The sequence below is a fragment of the Phalacrocorax aristotelis genome, chromosome 8 (genome assembly GCF_949628215.1).
Source record: "Phalacrocorax aristotelis chromosome 8, bGulAri2.1, whole genome shotgun sequence".
Taxonomy (NCBI): domain Eukaryota; kingdom Metazoa; phylum Chordata; class Aves; order Suliformes; family Phalacrocoracidae; genus Phalacrocorax; species Phalacrocorax aristotelis.
In genome coordinates, this window is record NC_134283.1 from 6,790,646 (window position 1) to 6,810,796 (window position 20,151).

The 20,151-nt window shown below is 43.0% G+C and overlaps 1 protein-coding gene across 6 annotated transcripts in view; it reads left to right on the top strand.

Annotated features, from left to right (window-relative positions):
- MAF (MAF bZIP transcription factor) overlaps positions 1–20,151 on the top strand; it is a 191,965-nt gene that overhangs the window by 30,352 nt on the left and 141,462 nt on the right. Inside the window, exon 3 of one of the 6 annotated variants that reach the window (XM_075101328.1) lies at positions 19,284–19,301. The exons of the other annotated variants lie outside the window; for them this stretch is intronic. The gene's annotated coding sequence lies outside the window, so the exon portion shown is untranslated. Of the gene's footprint in view, positions 1–19,283; positions 19,302–20,151 lie in introns of those variants that run through there. 6 annotated transcript variants of the gene reach the window in all.

A 20,151-nucleotide genomic window follows, 5' to 3' on the forward strand; every position in this document is an offset into this window, starting at 1 on the left:
AGATTATACCCATGTATAACAAAGACTAGCCCAAGAGAGGAAGAGATTAATTATTAATCAAAAAAGTTCTGGAATTAAGATTTTAAACATACATACCAGATATATGTGTAGTATTTAGAAATAGATCTGAAAGGACTTATGGAATGTGCTTTAATCAAATTTTGAAAAGAAAATGACCAGTACATCAAATCTTGAAAAGGAATTGACCAATAAATCAAATCTGGAAAAGGAAGTGACAGATGAATCAGGTCTAAAAAAGCTAACAACCAATATGTCAAATGCACGGTGTGCTTATTAAAGTAAGCAATTGCTTGTACGTGACTGAATCTGCATGCTACAATCATGCAATTAAATACTAGAAATCCTTCAATAACAGATGCTATGTGCAGGTGTAGACACATGTGCCTTTATATATGTACACAAAGTAAACACACACGTGTCTGCAGTGTTTTGAGCCACGCTAACAGCTGAAGTCTCCTAGACGTACCTAGGATTTCAGTTTGAAATCTCTCCATTTCAATAGCTGCATGTTACTAGACCTGAACAGCTCATGATTCCAGCTCTTTCAAAAATGCTAATTGTTAGTATAGCCCAGATTTTAAAAATTATGAGACATGCCTTGTTCTGAAAGCTTTCTGCTTTTGTTTTCTGATTCTAATTGTACACTAGCAGCAATGCAAACTCCTTTGGCTAATTCAAAGGATTTTGATAGACAGCTTGGGCCCAGAGCATATTTTCAAGATCAAGACTATAAAAATCTCACTATGGAAAAATCATCATTTGCCTCACTGACTTTGATTTACATCTATGTTACAGAGCCATGAAATTTAAAATAAGATGACCTAAATTGTCCTATAATAATGTGGGCATGAACGGATACTCCTGGTGGCAGAGTTTCTCTGTCACTATACCAAATGAAATCTAGTTTTTAGTGCCAATCAGTTAGGCATCATTAACCCTTTAAGAATGTTATTAGCGTTCTCACAAAGCTCTTCGTCATGTAACAAATGTTTTCAGACTAAACTTGTCGAGGTCAAAGAATCCAAGCCAGTAAGATTTAGGCTTTTTTGTCCTCTGCAATAATACTTATACACTCTCCATCACACCAAATATAAATTATTAGCAGTGGTTTTAAAAAGCTTTCAAAAATGTAGTATTTAAGTTGAAAAGCAGTCCTTTATAAGCTGTCCCCAACTTCTACTGGAAATATGTACTCCTCCCCCTCATCCCTTTTTTGCTGTATAGTAGAAAAATTGCTCTGTACATGCATCCTCCAGGATCCAGGAATGAAAATTGCTTTGCATTTGGTATTACATTATGATGCTCTCCATTCTGATTTTTTTTTTCTCAGTTCATGTCAGGGGTTTTTTTGCAATAAGTGTATGTTTGAATTGAATTGAGGAGTAGCATATTAAAGAACTGGTTTTCATAGCTGTTTATGTCCTTTCATCCAAAGAAGTGTGAGAAAAGCAATCAAGCTTTCAGATTGACATGCTAAAGCAAGAACTATCAGAGAAAGCATCTTGCCGTTGGAGTGCTGAATATTTGCATACCTAGTTTGAATTAGTCCAGACTAAACCAAGGTATTTATAGAACTAGCTTCATCCTGTGGTCAGGCCTGTAAAGAAGAACTGATTTAGTTTCAGGTAAAGTAATTATTAATCCGTTCCCCCCAGCTTTACGCCTCTGAGGGTGTCAAAATGTAGCATCTATAACCCTGACTCCGTGTATTATTCAGACTTTCCATCACTGTTTTTCAACAGATGGCATCTAGGTGACTTGCAGTCTTATGAGTGGGATTGATGATGTGAAATAGAGGAGCTTAAAAAGTAATTGCAGAGACAGGAGGAAAAATGAGAAATTAATATCACTGTAGGAGATGGAAAGCTGCCTCACATGGAAGTAAAATTCTCAATTGGTAGCTTTTACATCCAAAATGGTGTTTGATTTGTATTTATTGTGATATAACTAAAGCGATGTAGGCAGTGAGTGGTATTGTATTCAGTAATTTCTCTTGCAGGCATTTGGGATGAGCTTCCCATGAAAGAGAAGTGAGGAAGAAGCTGCATGGCTAGCTACTCCTCAGCTCACAGAGAGCGCCACATCCTTCAGCTAGGATTTGGGAAAGACATTGCTTGTGCAGCACAAGTAAAACATCCTGTGGTTTTTGGTTCTAAAGAGCTCACGTTAACATTTTGCTGATGAATCGACGTGGCCCATGAAACAACCTGGATTACTCACTGGGACACTCAACGTGAATGTGTGTGAATTCAGGCTGGGTAAACAGTCAGTTTTAAGGGAAGGATGAGAACTTAGAAAATCAAGAGTACAATTTACATGACTGGCTGGCAGGTATGTTCAAGTGCTGTCGATGAATCTAAGCAGTATTTATAATGGATTTACGCAGTGGTAATAATGCAAAGAGGAATTTTCTCTGTGAAAGGGGCAGTGGCAGTGGTAGCACGAGGGGTCAGCATCATGGGCCGCATCATCACCACTGCTGAAAATCAGCAGAAATAAGTCGCCACATTTTGGCTAGGACATAGTTTAAAGCACCACTTTCCTTCTTAGCTCTGAGGTGCCTATTCAGAGTGAATCCTGCATCATCAGTGACTAGAGATTTGTAGTCAACTCCAGGTAATTGGTGCTCAGAGTCCTACAGAAATTCCCGTGGGAATATGTTCACCCCTGCTTGCTGGATGTGTGCAGTGACGGTGCTGTGGCGCAGTGATGGTTTTGAAAGAAAGCATGGATATGATGGGTGATCTGCTCTTTCCAGTGCTAGCTCTGCTGCTTTTGTGGACCAAAATCCCCATGTAAATAAAAACCTAAGTTGATCTCCAGCCCCTATGATTTCAGTGAGACTCAGCTATATGTGTCTAAGTATGGACTTAACGCTTCAATGAATCAGGATCTAAATTCACATCTTAGTAAGACTAATGCTCAAGAATGATGAGGTTATTTGCCTGTCCTAGTGGAATCCTTTTTGGCATAACGCATTTTACAGCTATATGTAAATTCACAGTGGTGTACGAAATACTTTTCCCCGTCATACACTGTCTTTGTCACTACCTTCTTCTAACCTTTATCTCAGTAGGAAAGAACACTTAGAAAAGCACACTTAGAAATGTGTGCTAAAAACTCACTGCCTGAAAACATAGAAATTGTTTTAACTAAACCTTTTTGAGGCTTAAGGAACTTCAAAAAGAAATTGGGAATCATAAAGAATTCTGAAGGTATTTCTGGGTTTTTTTTGTTGCTGTTTGAAAAATGAAAGTAATGGCTTTAAAATATGTGCACTGAAGAGACGAGGCTTTTGTTCTGACAGCTTGTACATCAAGTTTCAGCATGATGAGGTTTGAAATGGTGAAAGTTAGAATTTGATAAAACAAGCTTTTGGGGGTCCGTTCTCTAAAAGATTCCTGCATGCTGCATGAATTCAGAAAAAAGTCATGGAAACAGAGTGGATTTTTTTAACTGTATGCGGCTGTTAAGAAAGTAAGAGTGCAAAATGTACTTTGAGATATTGTAATGGCAGGAATTTTACACTGATATTGTCACTGTTGAAATCAGCTTATTTGCTGCAGTTTTTTAGTATTTAGGCATAGGGACACATGTAATTTCAAGCCTTCCCCAGCACAGGAAAGAATGGTTTTGGAGTTTGATTAGTTTCTTTCTTGTTTTCTTCAGGTTTCCATTTCTGTACTCTTTCTGCATTTCTCAAACAGCATGGCAATACCTGAGAAAACTGAGAAGTTTTTTTAAGTGGTTTTTGAAGTCTTCTGTGATGTTTAACATCACTGGGATGAAATACATTGCCATCATTAAGCAGAACAGAAAGATACTTTTCCTGTATTAGATGTTGTCATCCAGTCCCAGGGCTGGGGGCAGAGGGTCTGTGGAGCTCTGGCAGCAGCCAGAGAAGGAGATACGGGTTTGCATGATGTGAGCGATTCCTTGGGAAGAGGCAGAGCCTGAATGTGGCTGAGGAGAGTGTGCATGAGGCTTGAAAATTTAGGGCAGGTATTTCAAGAAGCGGAGCTGTGATGCTCAGCAGGAGCGCGGGGCTGGAGGGGGGACGGGGGGCAGCCCTGCTGTGAGTCAGGAAAACTTGTTTCTTCTGACTGGTGCTAATCACTTGGGTGGAACAAAGATCAGGGGATATCCCCCGTTGTCACCTTAGGCCTAGAAGAAGGTGGAAGGCGAATAAACCTGCTCTCCCGTCTGGTGTGATCCAGTCTGATGGGTTGGGTCCTCCCCAAAGAGGGGAAGAGCAGAGCCTGAATTTCGGGGAGGAGAGGGAAGGGCCTGGAGATGTCAAGGTGATACCCATATTCCCTTCTTCTCAAAAAGCTTAGGATAACAAAATAGAGAAAGAAAATGCTCCAGCAGCAGGGAGTGAACGGCTGGAATTTCCTTAATATTAACTGAGCTTTAGGCAGCAAGCCTTAACGTGGAGAATTATTTTTAATTAATAGCTTTTCCCCTACTTTGGAGCTCAGCGGGAGGATCTTCTTTGCATTGCACAAGGAGGAGGGGAGATAGGAGCAGTCCTGGTTTTGTAACTGATAACTATTTCAGGCCAACTGCATTGCCTGGAATAACTTTGTATTCAGAAAAAGAACAAAATGTTACATCAAAAGATACCTCCTTCTGGTTCTTGGATTGAAATTGCTTCTCTAGATAAACCCAGAGCCTGGCCAGAAATGAGTTGATGGATTTTTAAGAGTCTTCTGGCCAAACTGTTCTCTCTTTCCCTCTCTTCCTCTCCCTCTCTCTCACCTCTGTGTTATCAGCACGACATTTGGCCCTACAAGGGGACCTTTCAGGGATGCTGAGCAGTCACGCTTCCGCCAGGGGCCAAGGGCACAGGGCTTGTGCCGGGGTCCTTTACCCAAACTAGCCTAGATCCAGATGGAAAAAGAGGCAGGAAGGTGTTGTGAATTTGTATTACTTTAACACAATGGGTTTGTTCAGAGACAGTTTTCAGGCAATAAATGGCTCCTTTGTGTTACTTCCCTCCCCGCGGTAGCTTTCGGAGCTGTATATGTGCATATCATTTTGCCTCTGTATTAACAAGCAGGAAGCCTTCCCAGCGCCAGGCGCCCTCCTTCTCCTCCGCTCCCGCTACTGCTCCCCACCTTCCAACACCCTCTGCCCCAGCACACAATTCAAACAAAATTAACAAAATAAGCAACAAGTTTATGGGGGAAAAAACCCCCTTTCTTTCTGCTTCTCTTATTCCGAGGACTGTAAGAGGCTGTGGCGCATCTTTTTACGAGCGGCTTCATGGGAGTCGGGACATTTGTTTGTTATACTGTGGCACTGTGAGAGGGTGATCGTCATGGACTATAAAGGAACGGGAAGTCTCACAGCCCCTCCAGCTCTGTAACACAGGAGCTTGCTCACACAGGAGAGAGGGATTTATAGTGTTGCCTTGTATTTTTTAACATATTTTGTCTGCCTTTTGTTTACAACCTAGCCCAACAGTTCTTGCTTTGTCCCTTGTCTCCCTCCCCTCCTATCTTAATTCTGCCTGTTCCTTTTGGTGTATTGGAGCCCCAACAGGGTCCAAAAATCTGTCAGTTTAGCTGGAGGAGCCGCACAGATAAAGGCTGAACTTTGAGGTGTGCACATCCCCCTTCAAGCACTATGTCTTGCCTAAGTAGAAGCAAGTGAGGGCTAAATATCTGCTTTTCTAGGCTGTGGGGAAGGCAAGGAGAGGATGGAGCTGGAAAGGAGAGGAAAGTGTATGAAGAAGAGTGTGTTCCGTGTTATCAAACTTGTCAAGCTATTTTCCTTATGAGCTTCTGTTAAAGCCCAGTGTCTTTCTCTTATTTAAATAAGTATAATCTCTGAAGAAGTTTTGAGTTGCAGCTTTTCAAAGCAGTGGGGTGTAGTTCCATTTTATTAGCTGTCATTGAAGATCTGATGCAGTCATGTCGGAGGCTGCAAATGCCTTGATGCTGTCAAGCCAAAGCAGTTGTGAGGAAGGGTGGGTGCCTGCCGTTCCTGGCACTGCCTTCGGAGTCAGTGTCTTCCAGCTGCTGGGGCTCACGAGCAGCGTTTCCCAAATTTTGGCCCAGATTTGGTGGCATTCATGGGGTGACCATACCCTGGTGCGGTTAAACATTAGTAAATGCAGAATTAGTGTTTATCAGCTGAAGAGGGAAGATTGCAAATGATGCAGGCATTGCCTTAATAATTAAGCAGCTTTTGGGAGACATTGTCTCTCTGTTGGCATTGGAGCCTGGTCCCCAGATCCCTTCCATTTGCTTTGATAAAAAGGCATGGCATTGCATTGCTGACCATGGTTTGGCTTTGGTATTATCTGCTCCATTGAAACAACTCCCCAGAAGCTGCAGCAATGAGTTAACCATCTGGGGTCAAGAAGAGGACATTAAATATAATCAGCAGCTCTCTTAATCTTAGGGGGAGAATCCTCATTTGCTTGAATGTGTGTGCTGATCAAAGCATGATAGGAGCCGGGATGCCATACAGTAACAGCTATTTCCCAGGAAGGGTTTTTTTTTTTCCCCTCTTTAAGGGCAGAAAGAAAAAGCACCAGGAATTTTGAATTGTTGGAACTTTTCCTCTTGTGGTTCGACTAATGCAGTGTCTGGAATCAACTGCACCTGACCAGCGCTTATACATGATAACTATCAGCTAACATAATCTGAAGCCCTAGGAAAATAGGTTGTAGCACAGATGTAAGACACTGAAGGAAGACAGTAATTTTTTCCTGTAGATGGGAAATGCATATGTTGCCTCACTCACTTGTCATTACTGAAACTATAGGTAGGGACAAAAATAGAAACTACTGACAGCTTGATTTCTTCATGCTGGCACTGAGCTACAGCAGAGCTCTACAAGACCCTATAAATATGCAAGCGAAGGGAAATCCTACACAAGTGCTATCATACTGCTATAGGACTGAATAGAATTAGCTTTATTGCAACGAAACAGTATGGACAGAGTCTGCTTTTCAGAGCTTCCCTATCTCGCGAACAATGTAAAATGTGAACCAAAGGCAGCTAATCTGGCCTGTTTACTGGGAACAGTTCCAAAATATATTGTTGGAAATGACTAGAAAAAGCTTTGCACTGCACAGCCCTTATGGTGCGGCCCTTTCTTCCTTTTAAAGTGAAATGTCCTTGCAGAAATTAAACACTAAAAACAAAAACAAAAACAAAAAAAAAAAAAAAAAGGAAAGGATCACTGTGGCTTAAAGCACTTATTAAAATTTGTGGAGGATGCAGTGTGCATTGAAAACGCTCCCCCTCCCCCCAAACCTAAACCAACAAAAACAAGCCAACCCCATGAATAGCTCTTCCTAGCTTCCTGCACATTGAATATGTATGTTAAAGGACAAGGAGCCAAGATTCGCTCTGTTTTGCTTTGCTTGGAATATTTTTGCTCATTTGATATATGAAAGTCAGGGGCTATGCCAAGGAGAGGCTGGCAAGCTGGCCATCGCGGAGATTTCTGCTGATGGTTCACAGTGGTGTGCAGAAGCAATATGTATCCCACTGTGTAAACGATGCTTCCTGCACCTATGAGTAGGGTTCAAAAGGTTTGCACGGCAAGAAGAGAAAAAACTGCTGCTGGGGCTGTGAGCGGAATAGCTGGGGTGAAACAAGATTCAAGCAGAATTCAGGGAAAAGGAACCCTCAAAATTGGGAAGGACTCCTTAAGCACGGGCTCCTGGAAGTTTTCATCGTTATTCTTTTGTATTGTTCTTGACAGAAGATATTATTTGTGCCATCTCGTGAGCCCTGCCAAGTATGTCTCCTCTCAAGAGGACTCTCTAATCCTCTTACTTTCATTCACGTCTCTAAAGCGGCTACATCTCCCTCATTTTTATAAGCTGCTGTTGTAAGTTTGCTTCGTGATTTAGCTGCTCTCACTTCTTTTTTTCAGAAGTGGCAGCTGATTGTGAGCTCTTTCTTCCTTGTTAGAAATGAGCAGTGTACACAACTACAGAGTAAACATTTCTATCTTCCTCCTGGTTCAAGCAAAAAACCTTGACCCCTGTGCCGGTAGAAGTGAAACGTTTCCAAAACACACAGGCGACTGGAGATGTGGCTGTGTTTAAATCCCTCCAATTTAAACAGTTATCCAGGAAACCATGACCAGGAGAAGATGTCTAGTCCCTGATGAGCGGTTTAACTCGGTAACAGTTTGGTGGCCGACTTGTAAGTTATTGTTTTATTGTCTGTACCATGGAGCACTTACCTCTTAATATGCACGATAATAAAAATCCCACAGAAGTTTAAATTAGAGTAAGGCTCAGGGATCAGGCTTAGCTGTGATCTGGGGTCATTGACTCTCATATCAAATCATGTCACCTTCATTAATAACTGAACCATTGACCCTGAAACTCAAGCAGCTTTCTTCTGATTTCCTAAAATCTGGAGATTTTATTCTGTCAGCTACAAACTCTTAATGGGCAGTGTGATTCCCACTGGCCAAGGATTTGAACCTGTCCTCCTCCCTGCTTCTCAGCTTTTCCGCTCTAAGCTGGTTCTTGGCTTTTTCCACATCAGCGTATTCTAACCCAAATTGTGTCACGTAGTCGGTGCCGTACGACTAGCACTGCGTGAGGCCAAGTGAGGGTGAGGAGCCGAGCAGGGCTCCTGCCTGCCCAGGGTGTAGGATGCTGGGTGAGGGGCTGCGTGTTACACCTGGACTTTTAAAAGGCACGAAGGCAGCATTGCTCCTATCTCTTTTTTTTTTGAAGAGGTGAACTTTTCTTCTCTTTTCAAGAGCTGACCTTTCTAAACTGGTCTGATTGCTGTCAGTATTCATGGCAGGGAGGACAGAGACAGACCCATTATTTCATTGTGCTGTCCCACGCACCGGACTCGCCTCCATCCCTCCCCCAAAATCTCTCCAGAGTAGCTAGAAGTGGAGAGAGCTGTGGTTTCATTTTCTGTTGTCTTGCCAAGTTAGAATGGGATTAAATGCTCTCAAGGTCTCTGGACTATCACTTTACCCAAAACATCCATCCCAAGCATTCAAAGAGGCATAGAGACTCTGCATAGCTATTTATTTTAAATGCCTGATTAAAATTTCATGAAAACAGGAAGTCAGGGGAAAAGAATAGATTGCAAGAACGACGAAATCCAGGGCTTTGTCATTTTTAGCTCAACAACACACAACAATGAAGAAAAAAACCCCAACACCCAGCACGTTCAATTGTAAGTAAGGGATATTTTCACAATCGTACTGAGGCCACTAATAGCATATTTTGTCATTGGCAGGGGAATTCATGAACTAAGAATGAAACCAATTTTTTTTGCTTAACTTAGTACACAATTTTGATTCTGTTTATAAATTGTCACCTTAAGGTAACCTAAAGCTGCTGTACTTAAACCCTGCAAACATGAAGATTTTTTTTTTTGATACAGCAGCAATAAATATTGCGATACCACATCCTTAACAGTGCTGCAGCTCTTCTTCCTGGTATCTTTCTGGCTTTTCCATTCTTAAGCATATCTCATCATCAAAATAAATGGGGGGAGACACAAAAGACTGATTTTTCTGAATATCTACCATGTGCAAAAGATCTTCATGGTTTGTCTGTCTTCTAGGGAGTGTTTTTCTTGTACATAGCTCCTGTCTTTCTTTTACAAGGAAATATCCTCTTTGCTAAAACCAGATGAATCGGAAGCAATGTTTAGACAGACTGCATTACAAAAGAATTTAGAGTCCGTTGAAGTCTTCAGGCCTTTGGGCAGCAGGGCCTCCATTACCTGGCTGCAGATGCCCCTCACCCATTTTCCAGTACCTTTGTCACCTTGAATACCCGTAGGTAGTCGCGGGGCACTCAGGAAACAGCAGTGTCCCAATCTGCGCTCCTGTACCAATCCCATCAAAAATGGATGTTAAAATTCTGTATTAGGCTCTCGCTGCAAAGACAGCATATGTAGGGTTCTCAGCTAGGGCATCCGCTGGCTCCGGATATGGTATAATTATGATAGCTTAATGACAAAATAAGTTTTCACTTGCCAATGTCAAATTAATCCTGTCAGTATACACGTCACTGTGAGTGCATTGCTCAGTGTACCCTTACAATATGCATAATACCACGTCTCCTTGCTTCTGCTTCACATCATGTGGTCCTCTTGGTGCAGATGCTGCTCAGCCACTTAAAGAGCTGTAACACTACCAGGGGAAAGAAGAAAAAAAACCCACTTACGATATACTGGAATGAATATAATAAGCCTAAAACCTTGAAAGTCTTCCTTTGTATATCATTCTTGCTGCAAACAGTCACAGCCTTGTGGATGCCTCTATTATTTCAGGTGTAAAAATCATATTGAAATTTGATGGGAATTATTGCTAGAGTTAGATAATTGGCTGGCCAGGTCTATATATGAGCAGAAGTAGCAGGGAGCCCACAAATGACCTTTTCCCTTGTTAGATCAGTCCCTGGCCAGCTGGACATTCGGTATCCCGAGGTGAAGACTTTTTTAAATTATAGTTTCATGGCTTTGCCGCTTTACAGGACCGCAGGTTCCCCTGTGTTAATTCATCGCATTGAAAAGAGGAAGAAAATTGGCTGCTGCAGAATGTCCCTTACACTTTAAGAAAGCGCAGCAATAATCGCTGGGAGACTTTTGCAAAGCAAAATACCGTGTGGCTCGGTCCACGCCTGCACACTCCAGTCGTCCCCGCTCCGTGCCAACATGTCACAGGTGCACACCACAAGGGACAATGCAGCAAATGTAATTGGGAGGCAGGTGGTGATAGCTTGGACACCGTAACACAGTCATCCCAAGGTGCACTTGTGCATCTGTTAGAAAGTGAAGTAAATTTTTTTTTTTTTAATTCAGTTGGTTTAAGAGAGATTTGAGCCACAGGAAAACATTTCTGATCTAAATACAACAGGGAGAGTTACCAAAGATCCTCGGAGCCCAGGAATGATATGGAGTGGTGGCTGCTGAGCTCAGGGAAAAAGCGAGGGGTTGTTGGTTTGCATAGAAGTGGGTCAGGTGTTTTTAAGAAACTTGACAGGGCTTTTTCCTCCTTTACTATTGCTATAATATCAGCACACGCTTTTCCTTTTCAGATACCAGCCTTCTGTAATTGCATTAGCATGGCATGCCCTGGCCGGGCTGGTAACTCACATGTGCTCAACCTTCCCTGCATCTTTCCAAGAGCCAGAGCTGAGCCTCTCATTATGGGAACCTTTGTATTTCTGCTCTGAGTCCTAACAAATGGTGTTTATTCCCTCTCCAAAACAATGAAAGGACCCCAAATGCTTGTACTCTTGTAGGGAGCCTGAAGGTAAATCTTTCAGAACCAAACTGCAGCGATCTTTGGGGTGGAGTATAACAGCTATAGCACAGCATACAGAATCTGTCTATAGGAGAGGGCAATTAGTGCCAATTCCGGGTGAAACTATGAGGAATGGGATTCGAATGAGCACACATGCAATGTTGTTGTCGGATGAAAGCAAACAGTACAGTACTGCAAAAATGCACATAGGTTTTAGTAGCCTTTGGTGGACAAAATCCGGCTTTTATATGAAGGATATGTAAACAAGATAAACAACATAAAAATATATCACACGGTTTGAATGCTGTATGCTTCGTAATCCCTGGGAAGGGATTTTCCCCGGCCGTTTCAGTTCCTAACTGTATGGCTCAACTCTCCTTCTAATCTGGAGTTGGGTCCTGCTGTAATCCGGAGTGATTTGCATGTGAGGCTGCGGGAGGGTCCCTTTGCTCCATTCCCAGCTCCCAGCGGCTGCTGTAACCTCTCCCAGCGGTTTGCAGACTTTGTCCTCCCTCCCTCATTTCAGAGCGGCTCCTTGGCTGGCGGCATGGCCAGGTTAACAGCAAGTGTAAGGTTTTGATAACCCACGGCAAACGTTTTCTGTCTCCCAGAAGAGTGTCGCGCTGGAAAACAATTTGCAGAAGACAGAAGCAGAGATCTGGTTTCATTTTTGGTACAGCTACTACAGTTTCAAGCTGTAAACCCTTATCAGTGGAGTCCTTGTATAGTTGCTCATCAGCAGAGATCCTGCGGGCGAATGCAGTATTATTGCTTCATCCCATGTGGCTTTTTTTATCAGTGCTGTTCTGTCTTCTAAACCTTCTGGAGACACTGTAATTGGGTACTTGGAGCGGCTTGGCTTCTTTTATAGCACAAGTTAAGTTTTTAGACTGGGCTTTGGAAATAAAATAAAATAATGTGAAATAAAAGAAAGTAAAAGAAAGTAAAGTAAAATAAAACTAAATTTTAAAAAGTATCAGTAGTTAGAAGAAAATAAATAAATAATAGAAATAAGAAATGAAAAATACTACTTTTAGTTCTTGGAGTGATCTAGGACAGCTGATAGAGATTGACACCCTAAGTTACATGAATGTTTTAAACGTGTAAAGAATCCTTTATAAATTCAGCTCTGTTTGCTATGATACACTTTCCAAATTAGGATACTGCGGAGCAGATTGTGAAGCGATGATTTACATGACTTGAGGATTTTGCTCCCTGTGATTAAACACAATCGCACTTCCTTTGGTTCCCTCTAAAATACATATTTTAAAATGTATTTAAATGTATGTATAAATGCATTTAAAATACAGGTTATTTCAACGAGAGTAAAAATATCAGGCAAAAAGTGCACTATTGAGTGCTGTGTAAAGTACAGCTAAACATCTTTTGACTTGCAGCATTCTAAAGATGGAAATAAATGTTGAAATTACAACTAAGAAAAATATGCAATATACCATTTTTTTTCTGGCAGGAATGTGAAAACATGGAGTTTTGTTGGCTCATTCTTCCTTCTGCAAAGGATTTAGTGTTGAGCTTCTACCTAGCTACATGATATACTGCAGTGAAATGCACAGAAATTCAGGATTAGATATGAGTTGTAACATCGAGTAAATTTTATGTTGAGAAATATAGAGCGTGCCAAACAGCTAGCTACACAGACAAAAGACTAACATGAATAGGTTAGAGAATTATTAGCCTCTAATAATAGATGATAGACTATATATCAAGTAATGACTACTTACTATCCTGCATCTATCTGTTACACAATGTCCTTTTTAATTACCTATCCTGCCGCCACGGAGGCCAGCAGCTGGTGCAAGAAATGCTGCAAAGCTCATGCCTTCTTCCCTTGGAAATATAAAAGGAAAATGGAAATATACTCCCAGTCTGTGCCCTTATAGTTGTTAGACGTGGGTTTCCCAGGAAAAAAAACATCTAAAGCATGTCTTTTTTGGACAGGAATTTTTAAGGGAGGTTGTCTCACTTAAATCTTTCTCAACATGCTTGGAGCTGGTGGAGAGCAAAACTCCACCAGTTGACCCCAACTGTGGCTCTTTGTTTTAGATTTTAATTCCTTCTGTTGCTTGTCTAGGTGAGGAGCAGATAAAAATAGCTTGTTAGATGAGGCTGTTGCTTTTAATTTTATTCATAATGAGCATTCACCATCCTTAATTCAATAGTGCAGTATAACAGGAGGGAGGGCAGGCTTTTTTAACCTCGTTTCCTAAGGAAATGAGGCATATAGCATCCCACCACCCACCCACCTGGACCCAGTCCTCTCCTAACAATGTGTGAGTGCTTTCCAAGTGGCTTTGAAAGGGGAAGGACACCTCAAACATCACGAAGCCCTCATGAAAATCAGAGTGCAAGAAAAATCTCCACGTTGGTGTCTGTGCCAGGGACCAGGTAAATCCAGTCCTTATCCACACTGATGGCAGCCCACAGCCAGTCGCACCCCTTGCCTGCTGGGGAAGAGCAGGATCAAAGGAGCTGGGCATCAGGTTTGCTGCTGGAGCTAGGCTTTAGGATGGGCAGCACAGGGCATAACCAGGGGAAACCTCTGCTCCTGCTCACAATTTGTTTTCTGGCAGGAGCATAAATTCTGTGAACCTCATTTTGCACTAACTCTACCCAGTGTAATGTCAGTGCAGCAGCCTCCTCATTTTGGTGAAATCAGGGCAGAATGAGGAGCTGGCTTGCTTTCTGGGAGCTCAGCTGAAAGTTTGCTGCCGTGCCTTTGGACCTGCTGTGTTACAGGGGACCTTTCTCCTGATGTGCCCCCAAAAGAGCAGCTCTCCTCCCTGCTGCCCTCCCTCCATCCGCTCCCACACCTACTGCTCTCAGAGCTGGCAGCGCATTAATAAAAAAATGTAAGTTTTATGGGACAAAGTAAATAAGGCAATTCATATATCATTCCTAAGACACACAGAAAGGAGGCAGAGAAAAATAACCATCCGATATTTTATATGAGGGTATTTCCATGAGTCAGCTCATTTTCAGGTTTCTGGGCTTCCAGCTGCAAGCTCTGCTATGTTGGCTTATCTTCTTCTTGAGGCCTGGCATGTGCCAGAAGTAGCTTATAATTGGCTGTGTTTCCCCTTTGTAAATGGTAATAATAGAGCCTTTATCAGCAGAGAATGGCTAAAAATTTGGATGTCTTTAATTTCATCACAACTTGTAAATTTTTTCAGGCCTAATATTACACGAATAGATCTCAGAGCTCCTTGTTCTGGTTGCAGAGCTGACAACAGAGGGAATGATTTTTGTAGGTGGGATATTGAACTGCCCTTCAAATGCTCCCTAAGTGGTGGCCCTCGAGCTGAATTTATCCTTTAACCCTTATGGCATGGGTTTCGTTAACCCCTAGGCTTATGGAAAGTTGCAGTTGTTGCTGCTCAGCTTGGCTGAGAGAGGCTGGTGCATTTCTTATGGCAGCCCTGGTGTTTATTACATGGCAAAAATGCGAGGTATTTTCAATGTATTTTAATTCACTTGAGGTTTTCAATGAACTCACCTCAGCCTTTTACACTCCTCCTGGGATGCTTCCTGTGGATTTCAAAATGACTAATTTTAACTGAGGAGAAAAAAAAAGGCAGCTCATTCAATGTGATTTCTAAAGACAACTATGCAAGCTTTATAGAAAATGAATTTTAAATTTGTACATGGTAGAAAAATTCGGTTGATCACAGGCATAGGAACGGTGTCACAAGATTTATTTGGCCAGTAAGAACTTGAATTTTGAAGAGATTCTGTCAAGGTATTAAAAAAATTGTATGGAAATACATCACTTGGTGCATTCAAATCACAAATATGTTTGAGGGAAACTGCACTCTGCTCATAGATGTCCTGCGAAGAGAAAAGATTTCACATGTGTTTAATATATTCTTTTTGGGGAATTAATTGTCCAGCAGCACTGACAAGCTTGGGGGATGGAGGAGTGGAATGGGAGCGATTTGCAGTTCTTAGTGGGAATTAGTGGCTTGACTATATTATAACAATCATAATTAAGCTTTGTACTTGAACAGTGCCTTTCCTTGGGGAATCTCAAAGGCACTCCGTCAAATTTATAGGAAAATCCCAGGGAAATAAGTGATTTCCCTACAGATCTGCAAAAATTCAGAGGCAGAGCTGCAACAGACCCCAGGTCTCCAGGCTCCTGGACGCTTGCTCTAGCTCGCAGCAGGAGCTGCCGTACTCCTCCATCACAGCCCAGGCAGGACTCGAGGGCTCTGAGCTTGCTGAGGCGCATCCTTGCAGGTGCTTTCGGCCACTGTGGGTGCAGGCGGGTGCTGGGAGTGGTGGGGGTGCCTCCCCCTCACGGCACTGCCTGCAAGGGCTGCGCAGGGGGGAAGCAGGGGTGCGGGCTTGGCGGGGTGGGGGGAGGTACAACAGAAGGCCGTTTCAGCAGCAGCCTGAGCTTAAATGAGCTGAAAATAACACTGGGAAAATACCCTTTGTCATTGTATAACCTTAGGGAAGCCCTGACTCCTCCAGAACTCAGTTTACCCATACGACAGCACTGCAGGAGGACTTGTGGAGGTGGATTTTTTTTATATGAAAGACATGAAAAATTGGGGAATCTTCTCTAGGAATGTAGGGTATTCCCATCATTTGAAGTTTTTCATCAAGGCTTCAGTACTTACCAGAAAAATATTATCTACTTTATCTCAAAATTTAGGGTTTGTGCAAGAAATACACAGGGAAATGATTTGCCATAAAGGAGGAACTGATGAGGTGATCTCAGGGGTCTGGTCTGCTTAAAATCCCCAGACTTAAAAATCTGTGCGGTTTAATGTTCCTAACATGTCTTGAGATCTTCAGAGTCAAGGTCCCTTCGGACTCAATAGGATGAATTAACCCTCTTGAGTAAGCTGATTTGAACTTTGCGTGATAAGACAAGGAACATATTACATTATAGGTTTGTTTGTTCCCTTGGCTGGTTTCAACAGTTTGTAGAGCCTGGTGAAAACCCAAACAAATTCACTTGATTCCATAGACAGAATTGAGCTGACAGTAAATTCTTCATCTAAGTGCCTGCAGAGGATGACAAAGTGTTTAAAAGACAACTGGACTTATGTATTAAGCACGTTTAAAGTAAGCAGTAAAACCTTAAGCATTGATTTGGTGTTTTACTGGAACCAATAGAGAGATTTTAAAATAGTGGTTACATGCTGAAAAGCAGAGCTCCAGTGAAAATCCCTGTATTTGCGCTGAATAAATCCTCCCCCTCCTGGGAGCGAGCTGAGTTCGAAGGGGAGCAGAGTTATCAGCCTCTGTAGTTAGGTCCAGGCTGTGCGTTTGGCCTGACGGTAGGCAAAAGGGTGGTTTTGGGGGTGTGTGAAGGAGTCTGTCAAGAAGCAATGGGTAACGCTCCTCTGGACAGGAGCACATGGCATTTCAGAGGGAGCTGAGTGTGTTGCTGCCATGCAGAGAAATCCCTCCCCTCTGCCCCGGGACCAGGGGTCCTGGCGGCGGCATGGCGAGGGGCAAGGCTCTCCCGCGGTGCTGCTGGCATCTCTGCAAGCCTCGGGGCAGAGGACCAAGGGTATCCCACCAGAACTGGGACAGTTGGCAATCCTCGTTCTTGTGCAGACTGTGTGAAATGCACACCATTCCCCAGAGCTTACAGGCACAGTTACAAACGAAGCAAAGATGGCAGGAATGACATTCCCTTGCTAATTATAGTGTGGTCCCATCTGTATATTTGGTGTTATGTCACCAACTCCAGCCTGCTTTTCTCTAGCAGGGAAATACTGCTGCAGGTCGAAGCTCAGTACAAAAGGCTCCAGACCTCTAGTAATCTTATAGTTAATTGTTTAACAGCGGCGAAACAGCCACCACTCTATTTTTAAGGGCTATTGGTTGGAAATCGGCGAGCATATTGGCTAAGGTGCGTTTTGGGTAACTCAGCAGTCCGTATTTAAAAAGCACTTGGGTGCGGATAAACATAACAGAGTACAGCGGCTGCATGTGTCATTGAGCCCCACCGGCTCTGTTGGTGACTTGTGCATAGCAGCAAAGCTGAGCGCCTGGATCCATCCTTCCCTCGTGGAGAAGCTGGGAGGGCAGCCAGCTCCCTGGCCATCAATGCTTCTCTTGTCCGCAGACTTTTTGGGCCAGTGGGAAGAGGTTGATGGGCTGTAGGATATATGTGTCACCCTCCAGAGGTTTTCTCAGAAGATATGAGGCCAGAAACCACCCTTCTGGAGCACCCCATGGGGTGTTTCCACTCAATCCTCTTGAGGCTCTTACGAGTCCTTCTCAGAGCTCAGAATCAGTCCTGGAGTCCACATTCCTGCTTCTGCTGGTGGAGCTTCCTGGCTCCTGCTTATAAAATCAAGTTATATGGTTGTGATTTAAGACCTTAAATTTGCTCATGTAAGGTGTCATGAGTCCCCCTGGAGGAGCCCATGGGGTGCTTCATTCTTGCATGTTGTACTTGTGAGCTGTATCGCTCAGCCTCGTGCTAAATCATATAGGACTGAGATTTTTAATTAGGGTAGAGATGGGAGCCTCCGAATCTCATGTGATTAGAGAGTTCTCATAACTTTTACATTTATTATAAAGTCCAATTAGCATATTTCTTACTTTAATGTCTGTATTGCCGTGTTCAGTGTTGGAAATCCAAAAATAAGAGGACTTTGCTGAAACTTGAAAGCAGTGAAGTGAAAATAGACCAGAAACAGGAGTAAAAATGGGTGTTGATCATTTAATCCACTGTTTTGGTGGAAAACAATGAACAAAACATAGACAAAATAAAGGAACACCATAAATAATGACAAGGAAACTAAAATCTGAAACCATCCACCTTACTGGTTGTAACAGAGGTAAAAGGTATTTTAAATAAATGAGTTACCTGAGGTTTTAAGCCACCCCAAGAGCCGGCTTATATGAGGAGGCACAGAAGCACCATGCAAGGATGCATTGCTCAGGATTTGCACCTGGACCTGTCCCCTAAGCTTAAAGCCCCTCTCTGCCTGGTGGTGTACTGATTCATCACACAGGTGTTCAGTGGAGCTCGTGTGCCCGGAGGGGAAGCAGCCGTCAAACAGCGTTATGGGTGAAGAGCTGAAACACGAAGGCCACGGTGTCTGTTAAAGTCAAGGAGAATTTGTACCAGCAGAAATAGGCTTTGGTTTCTTGTCATGCAGGAAGCCGTTGGTGGAGTAGGAATTTAACAAGTTCACAACTTAACAAGTCCCAGCCTAGTGTCTGGACTACCAGAATAGATTTCTTTCTCAAATACCCCCAAACGCTCAATGCTTTTGTCAAATTTCTGTCTCTCTGTACCCAGTGTCAGCCTCAGCTTAACAATGAAGGTAGTCCCAGAAAACTTCTCACAAATGAGCAACCTATGCTCCCTGTTATGAAAGCAGCCTCCTACTGTCTTGTATATTAACTCTGTGCTTGCGGGGCGCTGTAAAGGTTAAATCTTCTATGCCTGGCATGGTAATTTTCATTGCTTTCGTTTTTTTGGAACTTTCTCCAAGTTTCTGAAAGGCTTAGCGCAAGCTATGAAGGCTCCACCTCTTTCTTGGCCCTGTAACCCGTGAGCAGTTCAGCTGAGGCTAGGGGATTTGTGTATAAAGATTTGGAAAAGTTGTGAGTATAAATAGAAAGGAATTTGAGATGTTTTTCCCCTCTGTAATTCAACACTCAATAGCTTCCCCTTCCACCCTGCACATAAGGTGCTGTACCAAAACCATGGAAAGAATTTGTGGAGCTTCAGATCAAGGAAGTTCATAAGCTAGCAGCTTTTTTTCTCACTTGCTTTTCTTTTTTAAAATCTGATAATATCATCTCCCCCAGAGAAGAGCAGAGCCAGAGGACCTTACAGATTTTTACCAGATCCTCTCACCAGGAGCATTTGCCCCAGAGCAGGGGCAGTCAGGGCAGCCCTCTGACCTCCTCGTACACACAGTGTGGAAAGGACAGGAGCCTGGAATAAATGTTCAGCCTGGGCTTTTTCCTTTCTCTTTTCTCCTTTCTCTTCCCAGTAGCAGTTACTGCTGAGAGAACATGTTCAACCTGCTCTAAGCTCCAACCTCAGCCTCCCTTCACCTTCCACGTCTCGCGGGTGTACGAGGGCATGGCATCGAGTTGCAGCACATCTCGGCCCAAGCTCTGTGACGACATGCCCGTCAGCCTGGGGTCAAGCTCTGGGACAGGCATCCCGAGCTCTGAGGTTGCCATCACATCCAGCAGCAGCACTTGGAGCTGGTGAGCCCCTGACCCAGGCGGCTCGGTAGTGACATGCTTGCTTTGAAGTGTCCCTCAGGTTCCTTTCTTCTCCGTAGTCATCTTTGTCTTAATTTCTCCTGTGCTTTAAACACAAAGAAAATGTAAACCTTAAAAAACCCACGCTTATCCTAACAGAAATGTCGGCTCTTAGCAGTAGCAGTGCAAACCCTCCGTAGCCCCTGTGGTTTCAGCACAGTGATGGGTCCCAGTTCTGCACTTTATCCCCAAAGCCTGATTTAAAACCCCTTGTGCAGCTCTGCAGTTACAGCTGACTCGGGCACAGATGAAGGGCAATCACAGCATATATTCGTGTACATTCATTGCCAGGCATCTGATGTATGGTTTCATTTTTGAGTCTTGACTTCATTTTGCACTGTGGTGGTTGGGCATGCGGATTTACAAATCAGACCCCGGCAATATTATTTAAAGAACCCTCAATGCTTTTGGTAAAATCCTGAGTAAGTATTTGTTATATTTAGAGCCAATTCTGCTTATTTTGTCTTTATACAAGTAACCTTTTCATTGACCTAGATTTTGCTATGCCGTTTTCCATTTGCTGTTTCACGTTACATTTGCATGGAAACGAAGTCTTTTGTCTTTTTGCTGTTCTCTTGCACTTGGTATTTC